General features: G+C 38.5%; 1 protein-coding gene across 7 annotated transcripts in view; it reads right to left on the bottom strand.

The window, feature by feature from the left end:
* The window catches only part of NUMB (NUMB endocytic adaptor protein), a 90705-nt gene that overhangs the window by 48017 nt on the left and 27272 nt on the right, over positions 1–15416 (bottom strand). The window contains exon 1 of one of the 7 annotated variants that reach the window (XM_032691899.1): positions 14189–14302. The exons of the other annotated variants lie outside the window; for them this stretch is intronic. The gene's annotated coding sequence lies outside the window, so the exon portion shown is untranslated. Of the gene's footprint in view, positions 1–14188; positions 14303–15416 lie in introns of those variants that run through there. 7 annotated transcript variants of the gene reach the window in all.

The following is a 15416-nucleotide window of genomic DNA, read 5'->3' as shown; positions in this document are numbered from 1 at the left end:
AAAAATTATGTAGGAGACAACACCACCTTTCTTCACAGCAAATCAATTATACATTCCTTAATTACAATTCCTCTACGTACATTAACCTTCACCTTATTTACTACATTCACAGAAACAGAACTTATAAGGAAGGCATACAAATAGTGAGTTGGTGACACAGGTACTGAACTGAGGTAGAAAGTGAGCTTACTCCACTCTAGGAAAATCAGATTTCTGAAGGAATTGTCATAATTCCTTCTTGCTGGCAAATTCCACAAGAGTGGATCTTGACCATAACCCCTGCTTATGTCCCTTTGACATTATCAAAGTCATACGTTTCACTTGGCCAGAAAATATCAGTCCACATGGCAGAACTTAGGAAGTCCACTCAAACTGCACCATTCTTCCAGCAGCTTTAGCAATCTTCACTCCTGGTTAACTGATGGTAACTAGTGTCTTACAAAAATATATCTACAAAGCACTACCAAACCAAAGGCTGCCTCCATCAGAATGCACTGGGTCTCCCTACTTACATTTTCTAGCACTTGCTGGGCGTTAAGTACTTCGCATTACTTCTTAAAGGTCAGATTTAATTCCAAAGGCTGATCATCTACTAGGTACACTGCAATTATCTTTATTACAGAGCTGTCCTTCTACTCTGCTTATGGTTTGTTCTCTATCTTCCCAGCTCAAACTTCACCCCCTGATATCACCTACACAGCAGCACCTTACCTGCAGCTTTCTGGAGCTGCACACGTCACACCAAACAAACCGCTAGCATGACATAAAGGCAGTGGTCTCCTCTGCTGGTATTATTTTTTGGAAAAGGAGAGAGTTCTCAGACAAGAACTACAGAACTCCTCATCTGCTAGAAGAGGTTTCTTTCGACATCCATAGCAGTTCAACCACTGTAGATAGAGATGCATTTATACAAACCCTTCCCTTCTGAATACAAGCATAAATACTCAGCTTTGCCAAGAGTGAGACTTTAGAAGCTGGATTCCTACTCAGAAAGGGCGACATCACAGAACTTATATAAACTAGGAGGAGAAAAAGCCAAGTAGCTATTACATATGTTTCTCTGGCCAACTTAGTCTCATGACAGTAAAATTAATCAAGTGTCTACAGGCATTTGAATCACATGCCTCAAAAAGTACTGTTGGAAGCCACAAACCACCCTTCCTCAAAGTTCACACTAAGCACATTTAAGAGTAACACCCAACTGATATTTTGCAGTGGTCAGGTAAAGTTGATAAACTCATAAATATCACCCAAAAAGATCAATTATCAATGCAATAGCATGTTCTTCAGTTACCATACTCAATATTTTCAATAACTAAGGCTTCTTCAATGAAATCTATCAAGTTGCAAAAGTAATAACACAATCATTTCTAAGGGCAGCCTAGTTTAATCACTCCTTTTTTATTAAGGAGAGATGAAGTATTTTAACAAATTTAGAATTCTTATATTCTTATTGTTCCCTCACAGTCTATAAGAAAATACTCTACAAAGAAAGGGGCCACATTCGCAAAAATCAGGTTCTCCTTTCTCACCTCTCTCTGTTGTGAAACCACTGGAACTTCACCACCAGCATTGTTTATATAGGGATTATACAGAAACATTTTTATAAAGTACACAGTGTCAGACTACACAAACCGACAAAACTCCCTCGGCCTTTCCAAGTCTTGAGTTTGAGCAATGCCAACGTTATTAAGTGACAACAGTTTCCAGTACACTCATATTCACGTTGCCTATTGGAAGTTCCTTGTCACAAGAGGGGGTTGCAGTCCATACATCATGTCTGACAGCTACTGTGGGTTTTTCCATGTTCAGTCCTCATTTTCTTTACTGTACTTGATTCTTCTGTAGTCAAGCTTAATTCGAGGGTCAGTCCTGTCTTGGTCCATTAACTTGTGTTTTAGAAGCTTCTCAAGATTAAACACTGCAGCCATCCGGACTGGAAGCAGACTTACTAGTGTTACAAGATGAAACCTCCTTAACCATGAAACTATAGCAGAAAGAATAGGATGAAATTCAGCATACCCAGGATTGCAAACCCTAAAACTGACAAGCCACCACAACTACAGAAATTTTTATTCCCATGACTCAGTATTTTAAAAATGTATGTATTCAATATGTATTGAGTTTGTGAACTACACCAGGCCTTTCTTATTAGTCATATAACTTCTCTCTCCCTCAAATCTTACAAAAAAGAACTGAAGCTGAAGGTGACAGAATAACTTCAGAGTCTGGAATTAAATGCTTTGATAGCCTCTAACATGAACTTCTGAAATGCAACGAGCTGCTGTAACAAAGCCAACTGAGGTTATCTTGGATTGTCCTACAACCACACCCAGGAATGCAACGCATGCCAAAACTCAACAGTTGGTTACCAACGTAGGCGCAGGAAGCATCACAATGTGCACTGAGTCAGTTTCTCACCACTGGAATAATACATTTAGGTGGATTTGCTATAAATATCTAGTTCTGTAGATACAGGAGGAGATTGCAGGCATATGTAGGAGATCCAAATACTAATTACACACAAAGTTTCAGCAATACAAAATTAAGGAATAAGAAGAGATTCAGGAAATGCCCTACTTTAAGGCATACGGCCTGCATGTTCTGAACTCTCACAAAAAGAGAGCAATCAAGAAACAAGGCTGTGGAAAAAAATCAGAGGCTTACAAATTCCCCTTGTCTACTACATACCAATGCATACAATTCTGTTATTGAATTTCTCTTTTCTAGATAAAACAGGTAAAATATGTGTGAAAAAACCCATATTATCTGGTAGCAGACAGCCCTGTAACACAGGACATAAGGATGAAGTGTTTGTCACACTGTCAGGCTAAGGAGCATCAGCATCCTCCCTAGAGGCTCCAGTTTTGCACTGCAAACAAAACTCTGCAGAAAGAGGCATTTCCATGTTTTCTGTCTCAGAGAGGGGCTGTAAGACTTGCACTTGTTCTGCCTCATTTCTAGCCTGCTTCTGCAGTGAAAAAAAAAAATACAGGTTACAGACTTGACAACACGCTCAGAGTGAATACATGCTTTATTAAAATGAACTTCTGTAATTCCTGATCTAGTGGTAATTTCTGGAAAAACTGAGATTAATCTTTAATAGTTCTGGTATTTTTAAAATACTGCAAGTTAAGACTTGGGACATCAGTGCTGATCAGATATGCCAATTCCATCCTTCCTTATTAATTAATAGGGCAAAAAAAAATCCCAAAAGTTTTGAATTAACATGTAAATTAACTTCACAGAATATACCTAAAATCTGTCCACACATAGGATCATATTATAGATAAACATAGATGATCTGCTCCAGTTTTTGCAGTTAAATTGCTCTTACTTGAATCTTTTTTTGTTGGTTGTTTGTTTCATTTTGGGGAGAGGGTTGTTCTACTAAGAATATTTTTACTTTTCAAAATGTTCTCTGTAGTTAAGTATCTTTTCTCGAAGAAGGAGTTTTAAAATTTCAGTATTGTTACAGCCCTCTTCTAGAAGCCACCCTGGACTTAAGAAACAATTAATATCTGAATAGAATAAAAATTATCTTACATTTCACAAGTCAGGACATCTAAAGCAAGTTTGTAAATTTTTTTCCTGAAGGGGTAGAGGGGTGGGGATAGTGCAGGACAGGGCTATTTGACACACTAATCTCCCTGATGCTGGAAAGAAGGTTAGAAAGCATTCCTAAAATATTGGATAGTCTTGACTTCACAGCAGGAAGCTACATTTCCTGCTGGATAATAATATCACATTATGTCGGTAAAATTAAAATAGCTACAGCACATGAAGCTCTCAGTAGAGCTCCCCTTCTGCTTGAAGGGAGACTCGGGAAAGTACCAAGGGAATAAATAGCAAGGCACCAGCAAGAGGCATGACTGAACACCTCTGCGAAATCTAAGCATCCCAGGCTGATGATCATCATGCAAAGTTAATCCATGCTCACCCTGGTGCAAAATCAGAACTGAGTCTTCTGGCACTATTTCTCTTTCCTACAATTATTTTGGGAATGAGAACAAAAAGAAACAATGTGTTTTTTGTAGATATAGTTACTCAGAGATTATGGGAGCAGACAGTGTGTGTCAGTATTACTGACTATGGATTATGTCCATAAGGACTAAAACATGAATAAAAAGAAATTACTTCATCATTGGCACACCTATTGCTAAGTGACATCTTATCCAGCTTTTACAGTGGCGAATTATTGACAGGCATCACAGAAGAAATAGATTTCGAGTAGAAGTCTGAATATTATTAGCATTATGGATCAGCTTAATGAGGGTGATGTCTAAAAGCGAATTCGAGCAAGACTCAAATCTTCAAAACAAAGAAACATTTAAAAGTATCTACTAAATACAATGTAAAAAACCCCAGTGTATATTTAATAAATTTCAAATGTTCAAACTGTTTCAACATACCAGCAACTAGTAACCTTTTCTAAATGTACTATAAGCAGTTAAAGATTCTCACCCTGCATACAATTAGAAGTACTAGGTAAAGATCTAACTAAAGTAAAAGGTTTAGGTAGAGATGAGTCCAGAGAACTAGAAAAGCACTTCTACAAGATATTCTCAGCTACATTAGGATACACATTTAAAAAAGGAGTAAACTTCCTGAGGATGTCTCACAATTAATTTATAATCTTTCATAGAATCTCTCAGATTTTAAAACTCACAAAGTTTTAAGATAGAGGTATTCAGTTTTTAAGAAATGATGGGGACGTTCACAAGCTTAGTTCAGGGAATAAACACATACACAACTGGTCAAAGAAAGCAGAACTGACTGAGAGCACCCTGTTGTACCTAATTCAAACAGGAGGGCTAACAAATACCTCCTTCAATAATTTGAATCCAGTTCATCCAGGATTTGAAAACTACAAAACATTCACTTCTACCTACAGAATTAAACTGATGGTTCCCATAGTACTTTACTTACCATTTGAAAAAAAAAAGTCTGTTGTTTTAAGGAGTCCATAGATTACTACCCACACAGACTTGGCCAGTTACACTACAGCAAATAAATCCAGATGACACAGTTCTCCAAAATTCAGAGCACGCAAAGGTAAAGCTCTGCAAGAGCGAGAACGCAAGGTAAGAATGCGGCTGTGACACAGGCTTTGCTGGACAGGCTGCCCTGAGACACTCCCTGCAAATTCTCTTCACCACCCACGTCCCCTCACATTAGGTATACAGACGTGAGACACAACAGGAAGGGCCTGGACAGCCTTCATCCTGGGTCAGGTACACTGAAACACTTCTGGGAAACCTATACCAAATGGACCTGGCCTCAAAATAAAGGCTACATGCAGGGTACCTAACTTGGATTCGTGAGACACGGCAGTGCACACAAACCAAAGCCATCTTCAGCTGCCTGGGTTTGCACAGGTTTGGTAGCACCTACAATCAGTTCTGAGAAACCTGACTCCAAAGCAAACATTTTCTAACAGACTCCTACAATCATAATATATTAGGACAACTCAATCAGAAGCAGTAGCTATATTCTGCTACAGAAACTAGCACAGCATACCATGACTGACATTTATTACATTCCACCAGAAGCAGCATTGACACTGTCTATATAAAATTAAAAATATAATCTACTGAACCCCTTTTTTTCTTTTCCTGCAGTTAATGTCCTCATAAAGTCCAAACTTCTGTGACAGAGAATGGAAACTAGTGGGTTTTAGTAGGCAAAAACAGTCCTCCTCTTGGGTACAACAACCTCAGCAAACACCATGCCTTTTCTGCAAAGCCTGAGCAATTGCATCAGTGGGACGGGCCACCACAGGTTGCTTGCTCTCCACAGGAGATGCCTCATTTCCCTCTGCATCTTCAAGGCATATGCAAGGCTTTGCCAGCTCCAGCTGTGAAAACTAAGAAAACTTGCAAAAAACAGCTGACAAGGAGCAGGGTAAAGTCCAGAGTGAAACATTTTAAATCTGCTCCCAGGTATGTAAACTGTGTAATATATTTAGTTCTATAAACTGAACTGAGAGTTATTCATGAATCCTGCTTTCCCCCATGGCATCCAAGTTTGTCGTGCGACTGATAAAGCTACTTTAACTCTTCAGCGCACACCTAAAAAACAACTGTGCAGAGACAGGATCCCAAGGTGTACTAATGAGACAGTTACAAGCCTAGACAGCAGGAAGTTTCAGCCTATTCCAAAGCAGCTTAATACTTAATGGAAGCATAGAAGCCTAGAATTACACAGCTAAGTCCCAATATATGTTTTCACAAGATTACAGCTAGAAAAATTCACCTGTCCTGAAAAGGAAAGAGACCAAAAGGCAGACTAGAGATAAAGGTAGCCAGGAAGACACTCCCAGAATTTCTCGCTTCAGCCTATTTTACAGAATTACAGAAGTCATTGGTGGCTTTTATTCCCCCTCAACTCCCCAAAAATATTCAGTTAATACGGTTTAAGTAAAGACTGGAGCAAATATCCGGACAGTAAAGACTGGAGTAAACATCTGGAATAAGTATCTCTGGAAAAGTGGTCTACAAATACTTAGAAATACTTTTTTTTAAAATGTCAGAAAACATAAAAAACACCCATTTGGTTATAACTACCAGAGTTGTTTGACAGTGGTATAGGTCAGCCGCTGCATTTTTGTCCACTTTTCTTAAATAAACTTATATATTCTGTCATGCCAAGTACAAACTAATGCTTCTACACTGGATTAAGAGCACAAAACCAGAACTCCCATTCAGACAGTGTAAGGGAACCTGATCAACCTGAAAAGATGCAGTTTTAATACCAACCTGAAGTACTGTAAAATTTACATAGATGGCAATTGTGGTTGCCAAGGGGGGAGGGTGAGAAATGGTAAGTTTTCTTTCATTTTAGAATCCAAGATTCTACAGTTACAGAATTTGAATCAAGTTTTAGGCAACACTGCCCAACCACTTCCTAAAACCTGTGGCAGCAGAGGTAGTGACTTCAAGATGACATATTTATAGCACACAAAACCCCCATACAACTACTTATTCTATAACTGAACACCAAAACAAGATGTTACTATGAACACAATGCCTCTGGCAACGTACCATGTGTTCAGATGGACACTGAAATATCTTTTAGATAACTGCACTTGATCTAATCTGGAGTTGGTATTTCCTGGCCAATGATGACTAACTCTTCTAAACCATCATTAAGTATCAGGAAATACCCACCCACAACATCAATCAGTACTTAAACATACACCAAAGTGTTATGTTTTGAACATGTTCACTTATAGCTATTTATCCTATAAGCATATGTGTGTATTGGGGGGAAACCCTTTCCACCAGTCTTCAAGTAACCAAAGTCCTAATATTAATAATAAAATGTGACTTAGGGCCAGACTTCCAGCTTGCTTAACTTGGAGAGTTTCACTCCAAGATAACACTGGGCTTTTCTACAGTCTTATCTCACTCCCTCATTCACACACAAAAAGCCACCAGAATTAAATTGATCCAAATCACTCCTATGCTTGGGATGATGGGTTAGAGAAGAGCTTGGACTAGTACTATATGTACTTTGTAAAGTGATGACACCAGTCCTACCCAGTTCTTCCAACACAGTTTCCCAGTCCTGCTGCCCCAATCGATTTCAATCCTCAACAACCCATGCAAAGCAGAGAAACAGATGACAAGTGCATCTCTCCAAACTCCAGCCTAAAGGAAAATTCATGCCTTTTCATCTCCATTTTCTGTTCCATTAAAAACAGCAGAGGAAAGAAAGCACTTCTTAGCTAAAAACAAAGAAAAAGAATCCCTGGAAGACAACATCACATTTATATTCAGAAAGGCTCAGAAGTGGACAACTGTCCTCTTTATTTCTGTAGAAACAAAAATTAAAGGCTCTCAGTAGGAAAGTCACAGCTATAATCCCCTCTTCCCCATCTCCCTGAAGGTACTAACAGAAAGTTTTCATCACAGTAGTCAACACATCACTATGCTGTGAATATTAAATCTAATCCAAAGAGTCTCCCATGATTTCCTCTCCTATCCTTTTCCTCTTTTTTCTCCCTTTAAAGGGAAAAGATTTGCCTTCCAACTGCCATGAGTGCACCAAAATTATGTCTAATTCACTTAGAATTAAAAAACAATTTCATCCCTGATGAAATTGTTAGGTACTATTAATTACTGTACCATTTTTCTATTAGAATTCTACACACTTAGCTTAAGTTGGCATGTGGTTTTCTGCAAGCCAACCACTTCTTAATTAAAGCCTAAAGTCCTAAAAAGTACCAGTACTTGAAACTTCTATTTTGAAGCAAGTCTACAGCTTGTGTATCAAGAATGATTTTGTTTCAACAGTCATTCTGGTGAGTAGAGTCTACTGCCTGAATAAAGCAGCTTTTTGTTTGTTTGATTTTTTGTTTAACATGAAAAATCAAACCTCTTATGAAAATTGATATTCATTCCCAACCCTCCTCCCAAAAGAGCTAACCACTTACAAAAGAGCTAACCACTTATCAAACCACTGCATTAGGTCTTCTTGCAGCTCTTTTATTTGTAATCAGAAATCAGACTTACGTTCATTCAGACCTTAGGAGGAAAAAATCATCACCACCACAGCACGACACACACCCCCCTTCATAATTTCATTTTAATTTACAAAGAGAGTCTCTTTGCACTCATCTGTAAGAGTGTTACATGTTGGCAGTAAAACGGGCATAGGAGCAGCTAGACAGACAACATCAGCCACCTGGATGATAAAAGAAGAATAAAATACTGAAGCAAAAATTCGTGGTCCTTAGCCAGACCTAAATTAGCGTGTGTGAAAAGAATCACAGGGTCAAGCTAGAAAGCTGTTTGAGGCATGATTGCTCTTTGTGACTGAAAGCAGTCACCTGGGTGTGTGTGGTATGTGTGGGGATAAGAAACATCTGGCTTGGCTCAGTAGCTCGGGCCCAGAGTCTGTATATATATATATGGGGTAATGAAGTTACGAGAGTTAGTTCTGCCTGGACAAAGTCTGTCTCCGCTTGGATTCATTTGCCGCAAATGGGATTCAGCTTCTTTGGAGAACACCTTCAGGACAGATTTTCTGGACCCCATAAGCAGAGTGCTTCACCTGGGAAAACACATTAAACTGCTGGTTCAGAATTCAGTTTGCAGGCCAGTGAGCAAATAAGCCCCATCTGCATTAGCTGGCATGATACCTCCCGCATTCCTTGTGTCAAATAGTTCTTGAAATGTTACATCCATGCCACTGAAATTAAACTAATGACACTCTTTTAAACTGGGCAGCAATAATGCAAGTAATCCAGAAACAGCACTCACCTAACACCAACTCATAGCCCCATAAGGACAGAAGGAAATTACTCTACAGAGGAAAGTTCACAAGAAGACTTCAGCAGAAAACAGCTTTAAAAACAAAACAAAACAATCCTCACCGATCCAGCTCTCTAGTTCTGCTATAAAATTGTCTAACAGTCAGTCTATACAGATGTGAAGGATGTAAGAGTCATGATTGGGGGACAAAAAAAGAGAAAGGAAAAGGAAGGGAAAAAGGAAAAAACCAAATACTACCAAAAGAACCCCAAAAAACCACAAAGAAACAAAAAACTGAAAACACAAAAGCAAACAAAAACAAACCAAACAAAAAAACCCACCATCCAAACAAACACCTTAGCATTTATCTTGCTAAGTTTAAAACAGCTGTGTCACATGGAATAAAGCAACCTGCTAAACTATATCTACAAAGCAAGGGTAGAGTTTTAAACTAATTAGTACAAAGGTCTTCAAGAAATTGAGCTTTCATAAATTACAGCTTTGCACAGAGTTCAGTTTACAATGTGGACTTTGTAAAGATTTGATACTTTCCTAGTGACGTGTTCCTGAGTACACAATATGAGGAAGTGCTGTAGCTGATACCCCTCTTCTCTGCAGACAATCACATATCAAAGGTGCATCATTGTTTAAAATGGCTCCAGTTCTTAAGGATGAAGATCTATTCCCTGTCCTGTCTAGACCTCAAGGGAGGGACACACTGTCCTCCAAAACATCCTGTCAGGAAAGCAGTAAGAAGTGTGCAAATTTGGAGATTAGGATAATAAATACTCTTCAGCTAGTTACTTATTTCGGCTTTCACAAAAATTGTTGTCGAAAAACATAGATGCTTTTCTAACCAAGCCTTGTCCACTTCACAAATCCTGGTGAACTAGGAACAATGTATTTGTGAAGCTCCCTGTGTGGCAGTCTAGTGTGAAATTTTTCATTTGTTACATTCATTCTCTTTTGAAGCTACATGTTTCCTGGAACTGATTTAGTGGAACAAAAATGCTATTAATTATTTCTATTTCCTCCAATCCAGATATTTGGAATTTATCGGAATATAGTTCAGATCTGTTCATTAAGGAAACTGTATGCATCTATTCAGGAAAAATGGGATGTTTACTGTTTTTGTGGGGTTTTTCTGTGTTTCCTTTTCTAGGACTACATCACCAAACCTGCAAGGAGATGCCCACGACATAAGGTACAAGGTCAACAAGTATTTTAATCAGGTTCATTTTCCTTATTTCTTAGAACTGGCAATAAGTCCTTACAGAACAATCTGTTTAGGTCAATAATAAACTGCAGGGCTCCTAAATAAAATGGTAATATTTTACCTATTTCCCTCCTAAGTAAAATTATTGCTTTTTATTGGTCAAAAATTCTTATCTTCTCAACTACACAACTACTAAAAGGACTGGTCCAGACTCTTTGAATGACTTCGAATGTGGTTTTAGTGTGTTTTTATTATTAGATCTTTATATTTAGTTACTAGTTCCTCAAGATGAAGCAGTGATCTCTGCATTTTGCTTGAAGTTTATGCAAGTGGAGAGCACTGAGCAAATAAGAAACATTATTTCAATTTTTTTTTAATAAAATGTCTTCTGAAAACTACAGAAAAGCTTAATTCAGGTTAAAGCTATAAACCCTTAACAATATTTACTAGAATGAGACAGTTGGACAAACTTGCTCCCATATTTAGTTCAATCACTAAGTGTCAGCAATCAGTTTGCATTTCTAGATACTTGCATTTGAAACTGAGATGGGGAGGGAAAAAACCTGGCAGGTGAGATCTCAAACACTTAATATTTTTTCCAGTTCAAGCTTTTCATACATTAGATAAAATACATTACCTCACTTTTTAACATCAGGCTAAGATAATGGCTGAGAATTTTTGAGAGACAGAATGTAATTTTATCAAACAGCAAAGAGAATTGTGGAAGCAACACACAGCAAAACACAAAGCCAAGTCACAGAATCAAATTTAAGCTTGCCTATATTAAATCCTAGTTCAAACAGTGAAGCACACTTTCACATTGTACTTTTTTACATAATGACAAAGCAAATCCCATAGTCCAGACTGAATAAACTAGATGTCAAGATTTACAGATTCCGCTTACATTCCTTGCAATATATACACACCATTTCCTAAAAAGTAAAGCAAGATTAAGATCTCCATTTCTCAGGAACTAAAAGTATCACTAAATTCACAAATGCTATTTTAAATAGGAATGAAATATGTTATTATATGGAAAAGATGCATAAGCATAATTTTTTAGAAAGTGCCACTACATTATGAGCTGCTACTTGGGCTTTGAACAAACTTGCAGGCAAAAATATCCCTTCTCCAAAGAGCTGCTATGAAATTGTTTTGTTTTCACTGTACTTTTACTGTTCAGCTTAGGTCGCACTGAGCAAGCTCTAAGTACAAAAGTTAGCCCTTGAGGTCCAACTTCAGATGAAGCAAAGTCTATCAAAAAAACCTCAGCTGAATTTTCATAAGCTTCTGGATTGCCTACCTACTTGTAGTGCTGTGGTCCCTTATTACACTGTTCCACAATTACCTCTACTTAAAAATAAGAAACCAACTCTGTTAAAAACACTTCTTAACTGTATTGTCACTTTAGAATCTTCAGCAAACTACACTGCAGTTATGCTACTGTACACATCAGGGAGCTGACTGACTGACTACTACCTCTTTAAAAAAGAAAATCAACCCCATTTAATTCCTGCTTGGATTTAGACATCTGGAATCAAGTATATACATGAGGAAGAACCACACAGCTGCAACTATATAAATATTTTTCTTATCAATTCCCTGCCAAGAGCATCTCAAAATTGTAAGATCAGTTTCACAGACAAGAAATAAAACTAGGTTCACACAGGCAGACAGACTTCCAGAATTTGAGTACCCACATTTGGGGAGAGAGGTATTCCATGGCCTACATACAGTCTCATCTTGGATCACATTTTGCAGATTTTGCTTCCTATGAATTTCTGGCGTGGAGCTTCTGTCTCCTTAAACTGGCATAATGATTATCACTGATTTTATCATAAGAATTTCTGGCATTCACTTCAAATAACAATCCAGCAGACAACACACATTCCAACTGGAATTATTAGGATTCAAACAGGAGCTCCTTTCTATTGACATATTCCTTCCAACAAGGCTTATCTAAGCAATTGCCACACTGATTGCATTTGATTGGAGTATGATGACGCATAGACACTTAGGTATATTTGTCAGCAGAAAATGTTGCAGCAAATTTAAGTTTTCAGAAGTTTGATTTACGAATAAGCTTGAGAATGCCCCTTTAAGAAGTGGATATAACACAGTACCTTGGAAACCACAGACCCTAATGGATTAATATGTCTAGATTCAGAAAACTAGGGGAGACTTTTTTTGTTCACCTCCAGCCAACCAGCCTGCCTTCTCACACAAACTCGTGATACGTGTGATTTCATTAGCAAAATGAATACATATGGACATCAATCACTGATGCACTTCCAAAATCCACTCCTAGCTCTGACACATCTGCCAAGCCAACCTAAGCAAAAAGTTAACCACAGAAGCCCAAGAAGGTGTTGTGTCTATAGACAAACATCTGCATCAAATATTAGTGACACCAAGTTGAAATTTTTCTTTGCATAATCACATTAATCAAAGTTTTATGTTTGGGGGTTTTGTTTTTTGTGGGTTTTTTGTTTGTTTGTTTGTTTTGTTTTGTTTTTACTTTGGCTTAACTATGTTGACGAGAATCTCCATTCCAGAAACTAACTATAATTTAGAAGCTTGTGATGGCTTTTTCACTCATACACCACCATTCATGAAAGAAAAAAGCCATTGAAGGATGTCACAGTCTCGGACAAAAATAAAGATAGACTACAACAGACCAGCACAAAACCCTAAATAATAGAAATTGATACACTGGGATTTTTAGCAGAGAAGAGTATAGTTCATATCATGTACCTATTCCAAGTTTTTCTCCTGAACTGTTATGTACTACTAAGATCAGATGCAGCACTGATGCTACAAAGCTGTTGCTTTTCGCTCCTTTCAAACAACTGTAGTCACATTAAAATTTCACTTTATGAAAAACCTTCCAGAATTCACACAACCACTACTTAATATGCGAGTTTGGCCATGATAATCAACATGGGTCATCTTCAAGTCCTTCTTCTGGACTCCAATTTCTTGTGTCAAATGCTTTAAATGGCATCATACAAGATACTTAACATACACCCCAACACTTCTATTAAAGCAATTTTGGTCACCCATAAACACAGACAACCTAAGAGTGTGTTCTTAGTCTTCATCCTCACAGGTTTTGTCTCCTCACAATTCACTTTTTGTGCAACCATTAACTCCAGCTAAAACATTTCAAAAGACGAGAACAACAAACCAAGACATCTGAAATACTGAAAGAGATGTGCTTAAGCAAACAGCAACGTAGAGTGACATTAGTTCTGAAGACCTAAGGACAGCTGTAAAAAACGTTGCACTTTCACGAAGAAATAACTTGCAAACCAAATGCAACTTGTGGCAGTAGGACTGACTGTACCAAGCATAACAGACCATGGGTTCAGCAACACGGGGCTAGACAGCAGTAACTCTGAAGTTTTCAAGGGGCAAACCATTACATAAGCTGTGATTAAAACCACTTTCACATTCCTTGCTTCACTCAACTCTGGTATAAAGTTACATTTAAATAATGGTCCAGAGCTGTGAAATTCACCTCCTTGACACTTCAAGTACCATTAAAATAAATCTTTCAGTTTTGTTATCACATTCTTCTCTAGGACTTTGACAGTTCTCTCCAAACAGTTTTGCATATTTTAGTCTAATTACCACATGTAAATGGCAGCATGCTGCTCAAGGCAGAGTACAAGCAGTCTGCCAACAGCTGGCAATGGTATGAAAAGTGAAGTACCAGAAGAATGATGCTGGAATGCAGACGCTCTTCCTGCAGATTTGCTTGAGGAACTTTTTTGAACATGGGATTCAAAGATTCATGAGATTCCTGTCAGCCCACTTCTTCAGCCTGCCAAGGTCCCTATGAACAGCAGCACAACCGTCTGTTGTGTCATCCATTCCTCCCAATTTTGCATCATCTGCAAACTTGCTGAGGGTGCACTCTGTCCCATCATTCAGGTCATTAACGAAGATGATCAACAGCCCTGGCCCTGCTATCAACCGCTAGGGTACTAGTAACTGGCAACTAGGAACTAGTACCAACACTAGTAACTGGCCAACAGCTGGACTTCACACCATAGCTCACAACCCTTTGAGCCCAACATTTCAGTCAGTTTGAAATCCCCCTCCTTGTCTGCTTAGCTACCCTGGATGGCATCAGCTAGACTGTCAACAAGGGTGTTAAGGGAGAAAATGACAAACGAACTGTTACGGTCAAACAGTACGAACTTCCCTTTCCTCCTCCACCAACTCAGTCATTTTGTCACAGAAGGTTGACAGGCTGGTCAAGCACGATTTCGCCTTTTGTAAAGCCACAATGACTTTTGTTAATCATGTTCTTGTTCTTCATGTTTGGAAATGGCTTCACAGGAGAATTTGCTCCATCATCTTCCCAGGGTCAAGGTGAGGCTGAGCAGTCTATAAATTCCCTGACCCTCTTGCTTTCTTGGAGGCAAGAGTAACATTTGCTTCCTTCCAGTCCTCAGGAACAGTCTTCTATTGTCTCAGTCTTCCAAAAATAATCCAGACTGGTTTTGCTATGACATCAGCTCCCTCAACACTCATAGGTGCATTCTGCCAGCTCCCATGGACTCCCTTATAGCAAACTTGTTTAAGTGTTCCATTACTTGGTCCTTCTCTACTGAGGCTAAGTCTTCATTGCTCCAGACCTTCCTACTAGTCTCCAAGGCCCGGGACTCAGAAGGCAGATCTTACCAATAAAGACCAAATAAAGGCCTCAGCTTTTTCCATATTTTCCCTAGTCTCCCTCTGGCTGCTGATATACTTGCAGAAGTCCTTCTCATTGCCTTTCATGTCCCTAAACACTTACCTGAAAACACAGGTCCAAAGCCACTCCCAGTCATATCTTTTCTACATTCCATTCCTCACACACACACAAGCAGAAGGTGAAGCAAAGTTCGGATTCAAAAAAGGGTAAAATAAGGGAAAAGGCACTTCTTGAAAAA

This window comes from Chiroxiphia lanceolata, chromosome 6 (assembly GCF_009829145.1).
Source record: "Chiroxiphia lanceolata isolate bChiLan1 chromosome 6, bChiLan1.pri, whole genome shotgun sequence".
Lineage (NCBI taxonomy): Eukaryota > Metazoa > Chordata > Aves > Passeriformes > Pipridae > Chiroxiphia > Chiroxiphia lanceolata.
This window is presented reverse-complemented; position numbering and strand designations above follow the sequence as displayed.